This window comes from Epargyreus clarus, unplaced genomic scaffold (assembly GCF_041222505.1).
Source record: "Epargyreus clarus isolate Ecla_fem2 unplaced genomic scaffold, WU_Ecla_fem_2.2 ptg000008l, whole genome shotgun sequence".
In the NCBI taxonomy this organism is placed as follows: domain Eukaryota; kingdom Metazoa; phylum Arthropoda; class Insecta; order Lepidoptera; family Hesperiidae; genus Epargyreus; species Epargyreus clarus.
The window spans coordinates 7239363-7257680 of record NW_027332216.1 but is presented as its reverse complement, the minus strand read 5'-3'; the positions used below and the strand labels follow the sequence as shown (position 1 = coordinate 7257680).

General features: G+C 34.1%; 1 protein-coding gene across 2 annotated transcripts in view; it reads right to left on the bottom strand.

Moving 5' to 3' along the window:
• IRSp53 (Insulin receptor substrate 53 kDa) overlaps positions 1-18318 on the bottom strand; it is a 298284-nt gene that overhangs the window by 110258 nt on the left and 169708 nt on the right. For both annotated transcript variants that reach the window (XM_073075851.1, XM_073075850.1), the window contains one exon: positions 2835-2861. The gene's annotated coding sequence lies outside the window, so the exon portion shown is untranslated. The remainder of the gene's footprint in view (positions 1-2834; positions 2862-18318) is intronic.

Below are 18318 nucleotides of genomic sequence, written 5' to 3'. Positions count from 1 at the left end.
ATCAGGATGTTGTAAATTGCTTAACGCTAAGACAATTGCAAAATCTAGACCGGCGTGTGAATTGGTTACTTGAATAGCGGCGACAATAATTTACGTCGCGCTTACAAATAATGACGATTTGTAAGCACGCTGTAAACGAATTAAAATGCTGCTTATATTAGCAATAAAAAATCAAATAAGCTTAGAAGGCTAAGCTCAGCTAATAAGCTTTACTTGTTCAACAATATCAAAAATAGTATGAATATTTATTTATTTATTTTTATGTATTGGGTATATTATTGGAATAAATTATGTTAACTGCATTTTTAACACGCTTTTATTTATAATATAGGAGTAACAGACAAGCATGCAGTCCACCTGATGGTAAGTGGCTACTGCCCATGGACATTTGTAATCAATCCCAGATAGGATTAGATATTCCATACCAGAGGTCGGCCACAGATGCGCCACTACCCCTGAGGACTAAGCTGGAACGCCTCAGAAAAGTCTGTCTCCCACATCACATCCTTCAAACCGGAACACAACAGCGCCTAACACTGCTGTTATTAGGTAGAAATAGGTGTGGCGGTGGTGCCGCCGGAGTCGAACCACAAAGGGTTCTACCACCTTCATTAATCATTAAATGTATGCAAGAGCAAGTAGATATGCAGTAAATATACAACTGAATATAAACACCATATCAGATTGCGTTCAAATTTAAAAGCTTCATTAAATTAAAGCACATTGATCTGTAATTAACAATCTCCGATTACTAGTACTATTATTACCGTATTACTAACCCACTCGTTAAATGCAGCAAATGTATGTGGTTTGTCAGTTCATAATTGCGCACTAAACAAGTCGAATAGCTGTTATCTACATCGGTGTTGGTATAAAGCGAATGTAAACCTACGATAAACCGTGGTTAGGGCGAGTGAGACCGATGTTGTTTTTTGCCCCCAGTTCCTCATGATTTATGCTCTGCCTGCCTCGAATATGATTACCCGTTACGTGTCGGAAGTACCCCTAATGGATATAAACGTATTTAACCGGACTCCAAATAGCGTGTGGATTTTTGTACGGAGCGCGATCCTCAAATGCTATATTATTTGGCCGTTTTGTACACCGCTCGCCAACAAATTGGCTCGTTAAGACCGCTCATTTTGTTCGCATGATTCAGTCTGCTCGACTTAACAGTGCAAGCGGTCGTATTTTCTGGTTAAACTTGCGTAATGCATTCTTTTTGGTTGCGCTTTTGCTGTTTTACTGATCGTACTGAACGATGAAGCGAAAATAATCTTGGATTTAGTTTTGATTATACTTTATGTAGTTTATGCTAGAGAAATTAACGCTTCACCACTCAGACTAGAATGCTAGCTTATTGGCATCAGTTGTATCATCATCATTCATAAAATCCAAGTTCGAATTTAAGTTTGTTGTTTGTTTTTAAAGCAACAAACGTAATAAAAATTCAGTATTAATAAAAAATATCTGATATTAGGAAATGAGAACGAAGTTCTTAAATACTCCCAAAAATGTCACCTAAAACTTATAGGTTAGGCGTAAACACATTTCATACTCAGAAACGACAATCAAAACAGAAAATAACTTCATACGGTATAGTTTAATAGTGCGTCATTGCCTTTATACTAAAGCTCTCCTTTCCGAGGGTATGCTGAAGGTTAAATTATACAAATCAACCAAAATATACAAATAAAACGAATCATCGCATCAACAAAGCAATAACTACGAACATCCACGTATTTCATTTCCGCTATATGAGTACCAAAAAGAAATGTATAGAGTTGGTCAATTGAGATAGATTCCCATAATACTTAGCGGAGCGCAAAATGAGATAGGGGGCTTCCTTAATCGATATGGCGTTCCAGTCAGGAGTTCCCTTCATGCAATCAAATTAAGGTGAAAGTTTGTGAGTTAATTATTTGTTAGGGAACAATGTTAATATTAATGTATTAAGAAATCGGTTCAAAGTGAGATGAATTTGTTAAATATTTCCATATTGAAACCAGTTTGAAAATATGTAAACATAGGCAGCTCAAAACGGACATGGCAACGTACCTAAGCTTGGTAGGACGTTTAAATTTTTTTTAAGGTAGAGCCTTCTGTGTTAATTGCTGCTGTGTTTCGCTTTGACGGGTGTAGTAAGGGAGACATGCTTATCCGAGACGTCCTAACTCAGTCTTCAAGGGTAGCATCTGTCGCCAACCTTAGGTAGGGATCTTGTCCTAAAACCCAGATGGATAAACAGCAGTAGCCACTTAGCAGTAGCCACCTGTTGTTGGGCTACATACTCATTTGCTACTGCAATATTACAAAAAACCTTTCCTAACATTATTTATGAGACAGCAAAGTTGTTCACACATTAATATGAAGACAGCATACAACGACATCTTAAAACTTACACGACGAGACATATGAACTAAGCTTTATGTAAGTCCATTCACAAAGTGTAAGAGCACCGAATATTCGACGTCGAACGTGTCAACTCATTTTCTACTTAACATTTAACATCGGCGGTAAAAGCCTTCACACATAACGGTTACGACACGACACGGTCGACCGTTACAATGTGTAATGGTGTAAACTTCCGTAGGTTTTAAACCCCGAACCTTTAGCGGTGAGTGTTAACATCCAGCCTCAAATCTTTCGTATTTCTAATTTACAACACTCAGATTAAGTTACAGTTACTACAGTCACAGCAGCGTCTGCTTCTCAAAAATAGGCGATAACCAAATAGCGATTACCAGGATTAGTAAATTTGAAAACGGTATAAGATTTCTTGAAAAAACTTAATTTAGAAAACACTTGAACTGCTAATAAATTTTGAAACTTACCATTTATTCAACGTACGAAGTGGGATTCTGAAACAAATAAAAAATTGTAAGTATACATTTTTAATACAGTCACCTATCAATATAAGCATCAAATAAAGTTCTCAAATGTATTTACACATAAAAAATTACATAATAAAGATTGATTAACATTCAATACAGCCAATTAAGATCACGTAGAAATAAAGATCGCAATTACGTTAGTTTCGAGCCAAAGTTTCGAGAATTGATCGTTGGTTTATATAAAACTAAATAATCAACTAAACTATTAACGGTATTTAAAACCATATAACCATTTTCAATATATTTCCTACTTCAAACCGTTGAAAGGTTCGTACACACAACCTTTTCCTGTCTACCCGCTAACCGGCTTACCGAAAATAAATGTTATTTAATGTTGGCGAAATCTGAAAAATATTTCCACAAAATGGCTGTTGCAACGAGCTTAGCTCGCTGTCTTATCGCATCGCGCTAATGGATAAAGGAATGGTCTAGACAGCAAATATGATGGTTGATGCTCCGGCTCACTTGGTCAAGTTACGTAAAATACATTTTATCGAAATATTCGGTAGCTTGAGACAGTTGAGTGATACTAAATTATAATGATGCATAATTATTACTGCTTATATGACACAACTGTTTTAATATTAGAACAAAGGTAAGGAGACGACTGTACCCTTAGAATTAGTTATTACGTTTTTGCATACTGACTGTTTTTGTATTTGTTTACATATTTGCCCATACATTTCTAATCAGCGCCCCTAGCGGACTATATCAGAACTGATTCAACTCTAGTACGAGTACTCTAAAAAGAAAGCTTCAAAAAAGACGCTATAGGAGCATATGTAGTAGACCAGTGAACAGTTGGCAACCAGCGTAGCAGCGAGATCAATTAGGTAACTTATACGCAGAGGGTTCCAAATTTGATTAGCGGCGAAACATATATCTACATGATAAATTAAGATTTCTGTCTGGGTATTTGTATATTTGTAACCTATGGACTACTATTGTAGGGTTATGAATGTAGAAAGAGTCATTCATTCTTTCATTCATTTTATGTGATCTTATAAAAACACTGTTAAATGCTCAAAGATCGTCATAATATTATAATCGTCTAAAATTTAACTCGAATTTAGCAACAACAGTTTTTCATTACTTTCTATAAAACTATTGTAGTTTATTTATAAAAGACATTCTCAAAGTTATATGAAGACCGCAAATGTACGGCAAGCCGGATACGGTATGAGTTTTTTAATAGTTACTTAGTTTTACGAGTAGCCATTACTGGCTATCTCATCCTTCAATTAGAGGCATACTGTTAAAATGCTCTTAGAGGTGAAGAACCACTTACGTACTTTATTATTGAAATGATACTAGATAAATTGTATTTATTTGTACGCGGGACTAATTTAAGATATACCTATAAAATTTACAAAAAGTCTTATTGAATATGGTGGGAAAAAGGAATTCAATTATTTTCTTCTCTCTTCTTAATTGGATACTATTTATTTTCCAACAATAATCATTTTATGAAATTTATACGATTGCGAAAACAAATAGCTCGTTTAGATTACTTTAGCATTCAAGCAAATTAAATAACACGTTTAACTAACATAGAAATGGTAATGTCTATGTAAAGCAGACTGCAGGTTCTTTGAATTGCTGGCACAGCTCAGCGGTAGTGTGGTATCTACATAAAACAGACGCGACTAATCGGATCTGTGCGACGCATCGTGACATTTCCTCTAGCGATTGAATAAAAATACCTGTCTCAATACCTAAATAGTAGTTCGTTAAGCATCACTTTACAAGCTTTTATTTTTAATTATTATGGTTATTTAATTAACGTTATATATCCAACACAGTTTACAAGCTTACACTCGTGGTAACAAATACCGCTACAAAGACCAATCCACATATAGAAAAAATATGTACAATTTACTAATAAGTATTTAAAGGGTTAAAAGTTGCGATTAACATAATTCAACTATTTTTCTTACTTCATTTCAATAATTCTAAATATACCAAAAAAATATTTTAATACATAAGACTTATACAGGGTGTATTCTTACCCACTCGCTGATTCAATATCTTTTCTAAATTTCATACATTCTCTAAATTTAGAAATGTTAAAGTCAATTAGAGTGCGAAATAGAAGATACTTCCATTGCTAGCACAGCTCAGAGGTAGTGTGGTATCAACCTAAAACAGGCGCTACTAATCGGATCTGCGCGACGCGACGCGACACGCGCTCCGCCGATCGAGCACAAACATTAATGGAATTAAACACAATGCTATTACAGATAGACAGATATTTAGGATATTTAGGATTCTATGTTATTACGCGACGACAAATACTACAAAATTAAATGATAACGGTTTAGAAAGTATTAGTGCGATTTATACACTCATTTAAGACCAGGGTGAAATAAATTCGTCATGGACTCATTACTGTGGCACGGGTCACCTTTTAGAGTGAGAGAAGTGTAGGCCATGGACCACAGTACTGGCCAAGTGCGATTTTATCTCTTAGGCGTGTGGGCTTACCGCATACATAGACCAACACATAATGTATAAGAAATATATTATAAAACTCTCAGCAATTAATTTCTTAAATTACACATGAGGTACTCGTAATTTGGGAACCAGAACATCTGTTTAAAACGAATTAAAAAATGTAATCGGCTTAAGAAGTTTGGTCATATGCGGATATGATAATTTTAAGATGAAGACTAAACATACGAATACGAATACTAAACATACCGTATGTCTTTGTAACAATATAACTATGACATAAAGTGTACCACTGTTTGAAGGATAAAACGTAGGACCATTCGCAATACGTTAACACCTTTTCGAAAATCGTAAACTAATCGCTATTCCGCTACAATACCCGATCGTGCATTAATAGAATCAAGTACAATGTAATTACAGAAACACTGTTTATGCTAACACTGCCATTACACTTGATTGGATAATGTGTTTAGTTCTGATGATCCAAATGATCGTAATTGGGAATTAAGAGCATTACAGTTGCGCTGTGGTAGCAAGTTGTATTAAATTATAGGTAATTGACAACGTCATCAAAACAAATTACTGTCCTCTGGTGGTATGGATTTCCTCTGGTCAAGTATGTTCTGTTATGTATATTTTGTATTTGGATATTATACTTAACTTCAGAGTAGTTCATTTGATAAGTAGGTTTTGGATAAGTAGCACTACCGCCAATGAACATCGTTAATCAACTCCACATAGGATTGAAATACTGCGTGAAGTCACCTTTATCACACGTTGCGGGGGCACCAACGCCACACCTATTTCTGCTTAATGACAGCAGTGTCAAGCACTGCTGCGTTCTAGATTGAAGAGCGCGGTAAGGAAGACAAACATATGCAGCTGCTTCTATATTACAAAAAAAACACTAATGTGTCTCATTTTGTGCTAATTCTAAAGCCTTATTACAATCGACACCAGATTCTTTAACCGTACAAAGAGAACTTTATCTCCTTCGCTAAATAATTATACACTCGTTGAGCACAATTTTCATGTAATTTCAAATACCAGAGAAAGCATCGTCGCCACAAATTCGCGAATATCTCACGGAAGTTCCCTGTTATTTGGACTATTTTACGCGCAGTATATTAAGAGCCACTTTTTGGTATGTGGTTTGTTATAAACTCGACGTATTTGAGCGAAATTCTATATGACAACGTGATGAAAATTAATGGAAATTTATCGTTACTTAATGTGGTGATCCAGGTCTCTCGTGTAAAGCGTCGATTATTAATTTCAATTTTGTTAATCATATATGATATACGTAAAACCTTATGTTTCCTAATTAACTGTGGGGCCCCTCTCATAGGGGTTAGGCACAAATTTGTGAACTTCTTTAAAGAATCATCAACCATGACGGTTTCCTTACGGTGTATTCCTTCACCTTTATAACAAATGTTAGTTAATTTCTAATATGCACACAATGAAATGTCTGCGATTTGAACCTCTTTTCAACTTTCGTTAAGAGGCCGAGTAGGTAGCTAGGTAGTGATTGACTAGGGGTTTTGACCCCTAGCTACCTACTCGGCCTACCTAGTGGTTGAAACTCCAGCCTATAATATGTTTGTGTATTTTAGACTAAGTTATCACAAATGATAGGGATATAGAAGATAAGCTGAAACTGCTGGAAGACTAGAATTTGTCCTGACGCACTCTGTGCTTCTGGATAAATATTTCTATTATATATACAGGGTGTCCCGTAAGTACCACGACAAACTTGAAGAGAACATAGGTGAGGGTCTGACCTCTCTGGGAAAAAAAAATTACCTTAATAAAAGTGTCACCGTTTTTGCACTATCAATTGTTTTAGATTTTTTGAGAAATTCAGCCCTCTTCATCTTCTTTCGTTAACTGCGTGTACAAATTTGGTGATGCAGTGTTTATTTTTTCTGTTAAATACTATCAGATAGTTGGTGTATCATATTGAAAAGTAAATTGGTTAAAAGATGTAAAGGAACCATGAAAAAAATAGGGATATTTTTAGATTTTAATTTTTTTACTATTTTTCCCTCAACTTTGACTCGTCGCGGTGAAAAAAAAATGTACTGGACTATAAGTGTACGTTGCGCCAAAAAATATGTCCAGTTAATAGAGATTTCAAAAAGGTACGACACTTACTATTTAAAGTTGAAAAAAAAAGTAAGGGCCGTTTTTGCATAAAAGGGACTGAAACCAACTAAAACGTAATGATCGAGTTTTTATTAAAAATTACGGTTTCTACCGACTCACAACGTATTAGGCAATACTAAATCACATTATTACCGAGTTACACACTTAAAAATATCATTTTTCATTTGTAAAAAAACAATTTAGTAACTAACTAGCAAACAAAGTATTACAATTTATTAAGTCATTTTTACCTACTTTGAACTGTCGTTTCGAAGTATAACTTCGTACATGTATGTAATTTGAATGACAATACCATAATTTGACATCTTGGAACAGATCTAATGATGGAGCCAGCAGGTGCATGGCTCATTTCTTAGTAAATCCCTCGAATTTAGGCTAAATTGGTAAGAAATCTACCATCCATATCCTGGCTCCATCATCAGATCTGTTCCAAGATGTCAAATTATGGTATTGTCATTCAAATTACATACATATACGAAGTTTTACTTCGTAACGACAGTTCAAAGTAGGTAAAAATTGACTTAATAAATTGTAATACTTTGTTTGCTAGTTAGTTACTAAATTGTTTTTTTACAAATGAAGAATGATATTTTTAAGTGTGTAACTCGGTAATAATGTGATTTAGTATTGCCTAATACGTTGTGAGTCGGTAGAAACCGTAATTTTTAATAAAAACTCGATCATTACGTTTTAGTTGGTTTCAGTCCCTTTCATGCAAAAACGGCCCTTACTTTTTTTTTCAACTTTAAATAGTAAGTGTCGTACCTTTTTGAAATCTCTATTAACTGGACATATTTTTTGGCGCAACGTACACTTATAGTCCAGTACATTTTTTTTTCACCGCGACGAGTCAAAGTTGAGGGAAAAATAGTAAAAAAATTAAAATCTAAAAATATCCCTATTTTTTTCATGGTTCCTTTACATCTTTTAACCAATTTACTTTTCAATATGATACACCAACTATCTGATAGTTTTTAATAGAAAAAATAAACACTGCATCACCAAATTTGTACACGCAGTTAACGAAAGAAGATGAAGAGGGCTGAATTTCTCAAAAAATCTAAAACAATTGATAGTGCAAAAACGGTGACACTTTTAATAAGGTAATTTTTTTTTCCCAGAGAGGTCAGACCCTCACCTATATTCTCCCCAAGTTTGTCGTGGTACTTACGGGACACCCTGTATAGATATATGTATTCTATGCCCTTTACATCCAATACAGAAATGACCTGCCGATCAATCTTCTGATATAAGTACTTCATAACGACACTCCTTAAACTTAAGGGACAAGGAAAATGGATTTCATCGTATACAATACCATGGACTTGTTGCTAATCCATTGACAACCTTTCGTACAAAGCTTACAAAATCGTGATATTAAGACCATCCATCACGGGTATTAAGGACCCCTTGGTCAATATAATTATGAATGTATTCCGTTTTGATGCATAATGTGCCCCCGTTATGAAGAAAAAATATATTTTTTATATTATTTAACCTTCTAGTCTAGTAAGTAAATAATAAAACGCATAACAAAAATAAATTATTGGAAATGATTAACTTTAGAACTATAGATTTTTTTGTTTCTATTGAAATAGTAGCAACATTAGTGAGCTAACCCACTAAATAAAATATTGCTTTTAGATTTTTTTCGAATGAAGGTTACGCTTGAAAAAACATAGGGTTTCAAGGTATCTATACGACGAACGAACTATCTATCTAGACGAACAAACGCACGAGTGTCTAGTACAAGGGTGCCGTTTTTTACGTACGGAACCCTAAAACACAACGTATAAGAGATATAATTTCAAAGAAACAGAATAAAATTTAACAAAATTAAAATCGTTATCGTATACCCTTACAAGAATAATGAGTGTTGTCTCAGAAATTAAACAGTTAAACCGGAATACTTCATCTCGGTCGAGACAGTATTATTAATTCATGTACGGGGCGTATGGGGCGCCACAACATCTGAAATTCCGAACGTAAGGCCGCTCACATGCGCTGCATTGTAATACTGACCGCCAACAGAGGTATTTGCCCTTATTATATCTAGAACAATAAACAAATGAATGCTAAGAAATGTGTAGAAAACATGTTTAAATTTAATTTATTCAATTTGAAGGGTTTTGATGTGGACTTATTAAAAGAGGTATGAAATGATGATAAGCTCTCCGAGTAATGAAATTTATTTTACGTAATAACATGATATGAATATGGTTTTGCTTGTTTTCTTATACTCGTAGTTACTTTACCATCTTTTCATCATTCCCCTTTCACTATTTGGCAAAGTAGTCAAATTCCTCAAAACTTTGGAACCATAACATCCTTCAAGTTACTTAATCCTAGTTCCAACAGCAAATGAAGATCATATAAAACGAACTTCATAACAAATGTCACAAAGCATACAAAGATTATGTTCATGGATATACGGATATCACTCACCTTTATAGGTACTAATACTAACTTATGGTCGAGTTTCGCCTGCCGCGTTCCAGTTTTAATGATAATTGACGAATACGCAGTTAAAGAGATGGGTTGCCAAACTTAGATATTATCAAAAGGGGAACGATGGCGATGGGCGATCGGAACCCTCCTCTACAATACTCGTATCTTATTCGCATCTTGAATGAGAAATTTTTCACTTGCTCGAAATATTTTTGATTGCTTTTACGGAGTTCTCAAGTGGGGGATACTATCGTTGGTATAATAAAATTTCACGACATTTTTTCCTTATTAAAAACATTTTTCTATGTCGGTATGCGTGCCAAAATCTCAATAGCATAGCGGAATATTAGGTACTTTGATGGTAAAAATCCCCATAAAGTTTAAGAAACTTTTTCAGAAAAAACGCGGGCGAAAAAGCAATAAACATGAACTGAAGTTTGACTGCCTTTAACGAAAGTGAGGGAAATGAGAATAGACCAACATGGCAGGTGAAGAGTAGAATAAACAACAAATTCCCGACTCGTTTGAAATTTAACTTGGCTGTTTGCTTAGTTTAGTGTGGTTTCAAAGCGGTGCTGATATGACTTAATGATAAAATAAATTGGTCAGCGTCTACGGAAATAGGGAAATGTATTCGAGCTTTTGATAATGGCTCTTGTACCCCGGCTCCCGTCGTGGCAAATCTAATAATAAGGGTACAGCACTCGCAGTTTCGTACTCTTGTTGGAAATGGAACGACATTTCTATTCTGCGCAATACACGAAGTGAAATCTTACACACTAATTCAGTTTTGGAGAACAATAGCTGTTTACGAATGTAAAGTGCTGTTTGATAGAATGTATTTTATCATATACTTTATTAGCTACATTTAGAGACGTTGTATATTTCGTAACATATCGCTTTCAAATTAGGCGTCTTTGAAGTTATTTTTTGAGGCGTTTGGAAAAAGTAACGATAATGATTTTTTACAAAACAGATGGATAAAAAATCGATACCTGAAGTTGGCAAGTAAATATAGCAAGATTTCCATAAAATTTCGATTCGATTTCGATTTACGACGGATTTCTCCCGGAAGATATTTGGTATAAAATAACACAATCATTCCTGTACAGGAACAGTTCCGCTGTTTTGTGGCAGCAGTCCGACTCAAATATCAGATTTAAAAGTACCATTGATAAGGCAAGCAACATATTAAATACAAATGTTGAAAAAATATACTGTTACTAATGTATGTTAATGGCCAAAATAGAGTTTAACATTCGAAATACATTTAGTTTGAATTTCATAGCAATTAGGTAACTGAATGATATCATGATTTTAGCTTGCAGAATTCATATTTCATAACTCACATTTAATTATGATAAATTATTATAACTCACATTTGGAATAACAGACGAGTAGGTCTCTATATATGTATGTTTCGTTATGAATATAATTGTACGCGCAACCGAAAATAGTTTTCATTAAAACGAATAGCCTCGTTAAACAGGCTATGGAATATAATTAAGAACAGAGCAACATAGCAGGGATGTTAGAGCGTTCCGTAACCGTATCCGAAACTATCGGATATCCGACATAAAAATGTAGCCGTAACAATACGAAGTTTCGAATAATTTCGGATGAGAGTGGAGTCTGAATGACACACTGTAATAAAATGGTTTCAGCCGAATAAGCACATGCAGTACAGTTATTCTGCAAATAAATTGAAATAACTACCTATTTGTATTATCATCACTGTTACATTCCTTAAAAATGTAATATTCGTAACTCACATTGTCTAAAACTATCCGATAATTCGAAATAGTTCCACATCCGTAACCGTATGCAAAGCCAATATAATAAAAAAAATCAGTATCCATATCCAGATTCGAAATATAATATCCATAACATCCCTACAAGATACTATATAATTAAATTGTTCGTTCTAATAAAGATCGTGTTGAAAACCTCTGCTAGAGTATCTTTTGTTAAAGGTTAAAATTGTTAGAGAATATTGTTAACATTAATTACATATTTTAAGTCACGCTTGGAGTAATCTAATTAAATCAGTTTTCTTATGAAACACGGGTACAACGTTAATGTATTCTGTAATATCTCATATGTTAATGGATTTTACATAGTAATTTATGTCAACATTAATTGTGATAGGTATTAAAATTAATACTATTATTGATCGCGTTAGGCCATAAGCTGGTAATATTTATTTACCGGTAGACCTTATCATTTCTCACTACTGGCCACGAGTGTTTTCTTTTTGACAGACCTGGACTGACATAGCATATGAAATTGGTGGGAGAAGGTGAGGGTGGCTGGCCATTTTGTTAGATATATTCAAATATTTTACAAGGCCTCTACAAGGAGATAGCATGATTCATAATGTTATCATCGCAGAAGATTGAACGTACCTTTCGAAGCACAAAAGCATACATGATTGCTTATTGGAAGCGGTCACCTCCCGTCTAACTTTGGTTAACTTTGAAAATCACTTATTATATACACCGTATGTAAGATTAACACGTGAGCGAAATAACAGCTGAACAAAACAATTTTATCAAGTTTAATAGACAACATAAAAATAAAAACATTTCAATGTAGAGTATAAATTACATACTGCGGTATCGCATAAATCACTGACACAAAATTGAATTCCATAAATAACACTAGAGCCTTGTACAAGAATTAATGAATTACTGACGAACATACTGTCAAGTTATTACCACTTTTACGTTTTTTTATTAAAATCGCAAACATAACGATCAATGAAAAACATACGATTCCGATTTATTTAAGTTCCTCATACAGTTATTGCCGAGTTCAGAACAACACATTGCTTGCTGACAAAAGCTGTTTGATTAATCCATTGTTAGATTTATGACGTAAATAAATCAGCGAAGAGCGACAAACAAACTCGATTCGAATCTGCGGCAACGATTTTTTGGATTTCCAGCCGAATTTACGGCTAGTGTGAACCGTAAAACCGATCAAAATCTATTCGGGTCAACGCGGTTTTGACTGTTGGCGTGTGACAGAAGTTACTGACACCAGCTAAATACGTTACTACTACTAATACATACAAGTTTGCAGTAGCATTACCATGAGTTGGCATAGAAACGCCACTATAGAAATGGTAAATAGAAAACTATTGTCATTTTGCTAGTGAATAACATAACTACTATCGTTACGGTATTTCTTGACAACGTCTGTCAAATTAATGACTCATGGGACCGAATTTGTATGGCAATAGATCATAATGACATTCGCTAGCGATTTGATTTCGATAGGTTTTTTACGTATCGAGTTACGCCACTACGGATTTTACTTCTACGAGTAACCACCAGAGGCGCTGTACAATTTTTCATACATTTATTTTACGCAGTCGCTAGCGAGTAATACTTTTGTAAACTCATGGTAGTGCTACAGGTATGGAAACAGTAAATGCATCCCACCTGACATCCTGATGAAGGTGGTAATACCCTTTGTGATTCGACTCAAGATACTATTTCTGCCTAATAACAGCAGTAACATTATTAACAGCATTGTTACTCTAAGGTATCATCGATGTCAAGAAATTCTTAGTTGAGATAGACCACATGATCTTCATTTATTACAGATGTCCACGATGTCGATAAGGTGGACTTGCTTCTTTTATAATGTATATAAAAATACGTGTACTGTAAGAGGTCACATGTATAGTTGAATATGTATATGACTAATAATGATAATAAATATATAATAGCACCATGACAGCATAGAAATTCAAAGTAATGATATAAAGTTGTGGATTGCATTGTGCATTGTATATTGGCAACAAAGGTTTTGAGGTCTCGAATCAAAGGCCAGAAGCGCATACCAATACACTTGATACTACGATCTGTATGCGTAACATTACACAAACACAGGACTTCATATTAATTGTTCATAGCTGGGCAATTCGGTGTTAAACCGGACTAACTAGATTAACCGGATTAACCGAATTAACTTAATAACCGGACTAACCGGAACTAAATAGATTATGCCAAGAGTAGAAAGGAAAAAACTTTCAAAATATTCAAAATCACTTGTAACTTTTTCCAAACCTAAACCTTTGCCTTACTTCTATTTTATTACAATTGACATTTTTTCTCAAAAAAGAAACGAACGAACGAAGATCACTTACATGAGAATATAAGAAAAACTTTAATTAAAAATATAACAATCGTTCTTAATAAAGTTGTACCCAACGCATCAACCCATTATTGTCCCACTGCTGGGCACGGGTTTCCTCTCAGAATAAGAAGGATTACACCATAGTCCACCGCGCTGGCCAATTGGTAGACTTCACATACCTTTGAGATTTTTTCTATATAAATCTCCCACGTATACAGGTTTCCTCGCGATGTTTTCCTTCTCCGTTTTTAGCAAGTGATAATTAATTTCTAATACGCACATAATTTCGAAAAATCAGAGGTCCGTGCCTGGGATTTGAACCTCGGACCGCTCGATCGAGAGGCCGAGTTTCTTAACCACTGGGCTATCACTGCCTTCGGCAACTTAACGCATTCATCTAATTTGAAACTGAATAATTATAAGTTATATCTTTCATATTTATGAACATTTCAAAATATTAATTTCAATAAAAATGAAGATGGCCAATTTAAAAGAAATTTATGACTATCCCTTTGCAACCATAAGATATAAATAAATTACCGTCTAATGGCTGAGCACAATGGAGTTGCCAATCCCATAAAAGTGGATTAACCGCTCATACCAAGACATGTTCTGGTTCATAATGCCGGTATTACTATTATGATTTATAGAATGGTATTAACTTATACTGTAAATCGGCTATAACAAGGTATAAAAATTAAGTTGTAAGAATGAAGAATGGTTTATGGTTTGAAAGTACGTACGTAAGGAAGATTAGGGTTAGCCTTGATAGTCAAATGCTGATGAATAGATATGAATTTTCAATAAGGTTTGCATTCTAGAATTCCAATTCATTTTTTTTAAGTTTTTTATATATTTTAACCTCATAATAGAGGAAAATATCCTGATAAAACCTTCACACTACTATTTTACAAAGTATAGGAAGTCCACCATTTAAACGGTACCTTTTTAAGACGGTGTAGTGCACTATAACTTAAGTTTTTAGTAAGAAGATCCGCAGTCACGCATTGAAAGAATAAATGTTTGACGATTATTTATGGATACGGCTTTACTCATAAGAAAGAAGTTTTGCTCTTGTTTATATAATACATTTATATAAACAAGACCAAATTACAGTGTCTAAATTAGCGAATAAACGTAATGTATATTACGTACGGTATTGTTATTATTATAACGTCAAATTCTTGAAGAGAGCACGAAAGACTGATCAATTTATTGATCTTAGGCAGGATAAAAGAGCCGGTGTTATTATTATGTATGAGGGGATCTAAGGCACATGATCCATCAAATTGCTGCGGCGGGTTTGTTGCCAAATTCGCCACAACCGAAACTAGGTATTGGGCACATATAGACAATTTTATATAACCAATTTTATGAAATGAAAAATAACACTCTATTCTAAAATTCGGCTTCCTACTGAGAGTACTGAGGTCTGAAATTTAATACATCTCTGCATTGCAGTGTATAAACTCTAAAGTCTAAGTCTAGATAGACTTAACAAACGTTTTAGACAACTTTATTTAGACAACGCTTCTCATTCCGAGAGATACATGCATGTGACGAAAAATGAAAACGATATGGAAAAAATAAAATAATGCTTCATATCAAATAGATATATTTTCAAAGAACCTTGACAGATTTTTTGAACCTCAATAATCTAACACCAATACGCAAGGTTTTTCGTTATGGAGAAGAAGCGGCATAAACACAATAATTGCAATATGTGCAATTATCACTGACACAGAACTCGAACTCGAAATCGGCTTCTATAACCGTTCCCAACTTATGATAGTTATTTCGGCAATATTGGCGGGCCATCTGGAAACCGTTATGCTTGAAGGTAACAATTATACAATGATATTACATCCGCGAAATGGTCTAGCGGCGAAACAGACGCTGTAACATTTTATTGCTTGAGAAAACAAGGAGAATTTTGTCTACCCCCTTTTGTCTTACTTTGTCTTCCGGGAGTCAATTGGATTCGGTAAGTATGAAAGATAAAGTTTTCGTTAGTACGTAATAACTATTAGTCGAAGTAGGTTTTGACAACTTTTGTCATACAACTCGAACGCTTATTGAAGTTCCTATGAATACGAATATTGTAAGTAGATCTATATCGTTTTAGTCCGATTTGCACAATGCTCTATGAGTAATTAATTCTTAACTTTCATATCGTAAAAACATAAGTATTATTCAAACTTCAAGTAGCTAAGTACCTAATAAGTATAATTTGTGTCGTAAAATGTGTGAGTTAAAACAATCAGAGAGCAAATTAAGTACGATTTTATTGAGGCAGTCGCAATCTTAAAAGTAGATACAAATCTAATAAACTATTTTTTCAAATTATTCAATACATTATTCAATAATGCAATAAAGATACTCTGAAGCGGATGAAGAAACGTCAAAGTTGAATTAAATACGAGAAAAACCAGGCTGAGAAAAGTTACGTTCAGTCCTTTCTTTGTCATAATAAAAGGAATTAAATTATCATCCACTCTTTGTGGGTTAAATTTCTTATTCATCCCCTTTTAGCACTCTACGTGATTTTACGAGAGCAACTTTAGTGTTTTACTTTGTAGTTACAATACTTTAATGAAGGAGAGGAGTTTAACAAGAAGTAATTAGGTTCTATGCTCAATTCTTGTTAGATGTTATTAGCGTATGGTACTGCCTTTGCTAATATTTTTATAGGTCATAAAAATTCTTCATTATCATGTATTCGCGCGTTTTTTCATTCTTCTCATATTTCACTATTACCATCATCATATATGTCATTGTTTTCTTAATTTATATCCTAAATTAACAACATCAATATGAATTATTTTCATATTTTTCACTTATTTTTCGTGATAGGTAAAAATAATATCATTATAGTCACAATATACACCTATTTACTAACATCCGTTCCAAATTGAATAGCTATAAATTATATGTCAGTTCAACCAAATAGGGACAAAGAAACACCTACAATAGATGAATCCTGTACACTAAAATAGTCATAAACTGAATGGCAGGCGAGGGGCTCCGTAATCCGTCTGTACTAGCTGGCAGTGTGTCGCCGACATTGGGCTCTGCCTCACACGACACGACACGACGCTTTGACACTGCAGGTACACATATATATTAAATAGATAGTGCATGTACCATCATTTTGTCTGTATCATCGGTACGAAACCATGCGAGCCAGTTTTTTTTTTAAATTATTGTGACGTTATAAAGAAAGTCTGGTGATTGTCTATCCTAGCGAAACCGATTCAAAGTAGGAATAACAATTTGAGATATTTATCAGTAGATAAAAATATGAAATATGCAATGTATTTTTTAACATAAAAATATACTTCTTATATATACCAATAGACCAAACTTCTTATATATACTTATATATAAGAAGTTTGGTCACCCTTACGTGAAGTATATACATTTGCGACGTCTACGAGGATATTATGTGCAAGTTGTCGGTGTCGTGTCGTCCCATTGAAGAATACTCCAATAGTCCATTGTCGGGGCGATATGGCGACAGCGATGCAGCTACGGGAATATTAGATATCCGCCCTAATCAAGAGCCGAATAGAAGTTTATGGGATAGGATATATTTTATGCTAGCATTAAATGTACGAAGATGCCACTGGTTCATATATTTTAGTGCTTACATAGACTTGTATTTACTTTTATGACTGGATTTAGAAACGAACATAAAGCTAAGTGAATGCAAGATGTGAATACGTTGAGAACTAGTTTGATAAAGAGGTATTATTTGTAAAAGTAAATTCTTTATAAAGTCAGTAGGTTTGTCTGCTTTTGAGAATTACAGTCACAGTCCTCACTTGCGAATCTTGTTAAATGGCAGAATATGTGCAAATTACGAGAATGTATATCGTAATCTGAAGAATATATGTCGTTAAGTTAAAGTCCATATATTACATTATCTGCACAGACGTTCGACACTGCGCATTATATTTGGAAAGCGATGATTTTGGCTAATTTAAGTGATCCTATACTACTAATTTCCAAGAACTATTTCATCCAGTTACTAGAAAAAACTCGACATTTTTATTCTATGCAATTTTTGATAGAAAGTTTGCAAATTTTTTGTATGCAAACATTGTTTTCTATCCAATGTTTTGTACAATGGATAGATTAATTATGAATAATAAGCATTGAGCGTAGGTCACATATGCAAGAGAAATCGCTGTTTCAGAAATCTTACCAC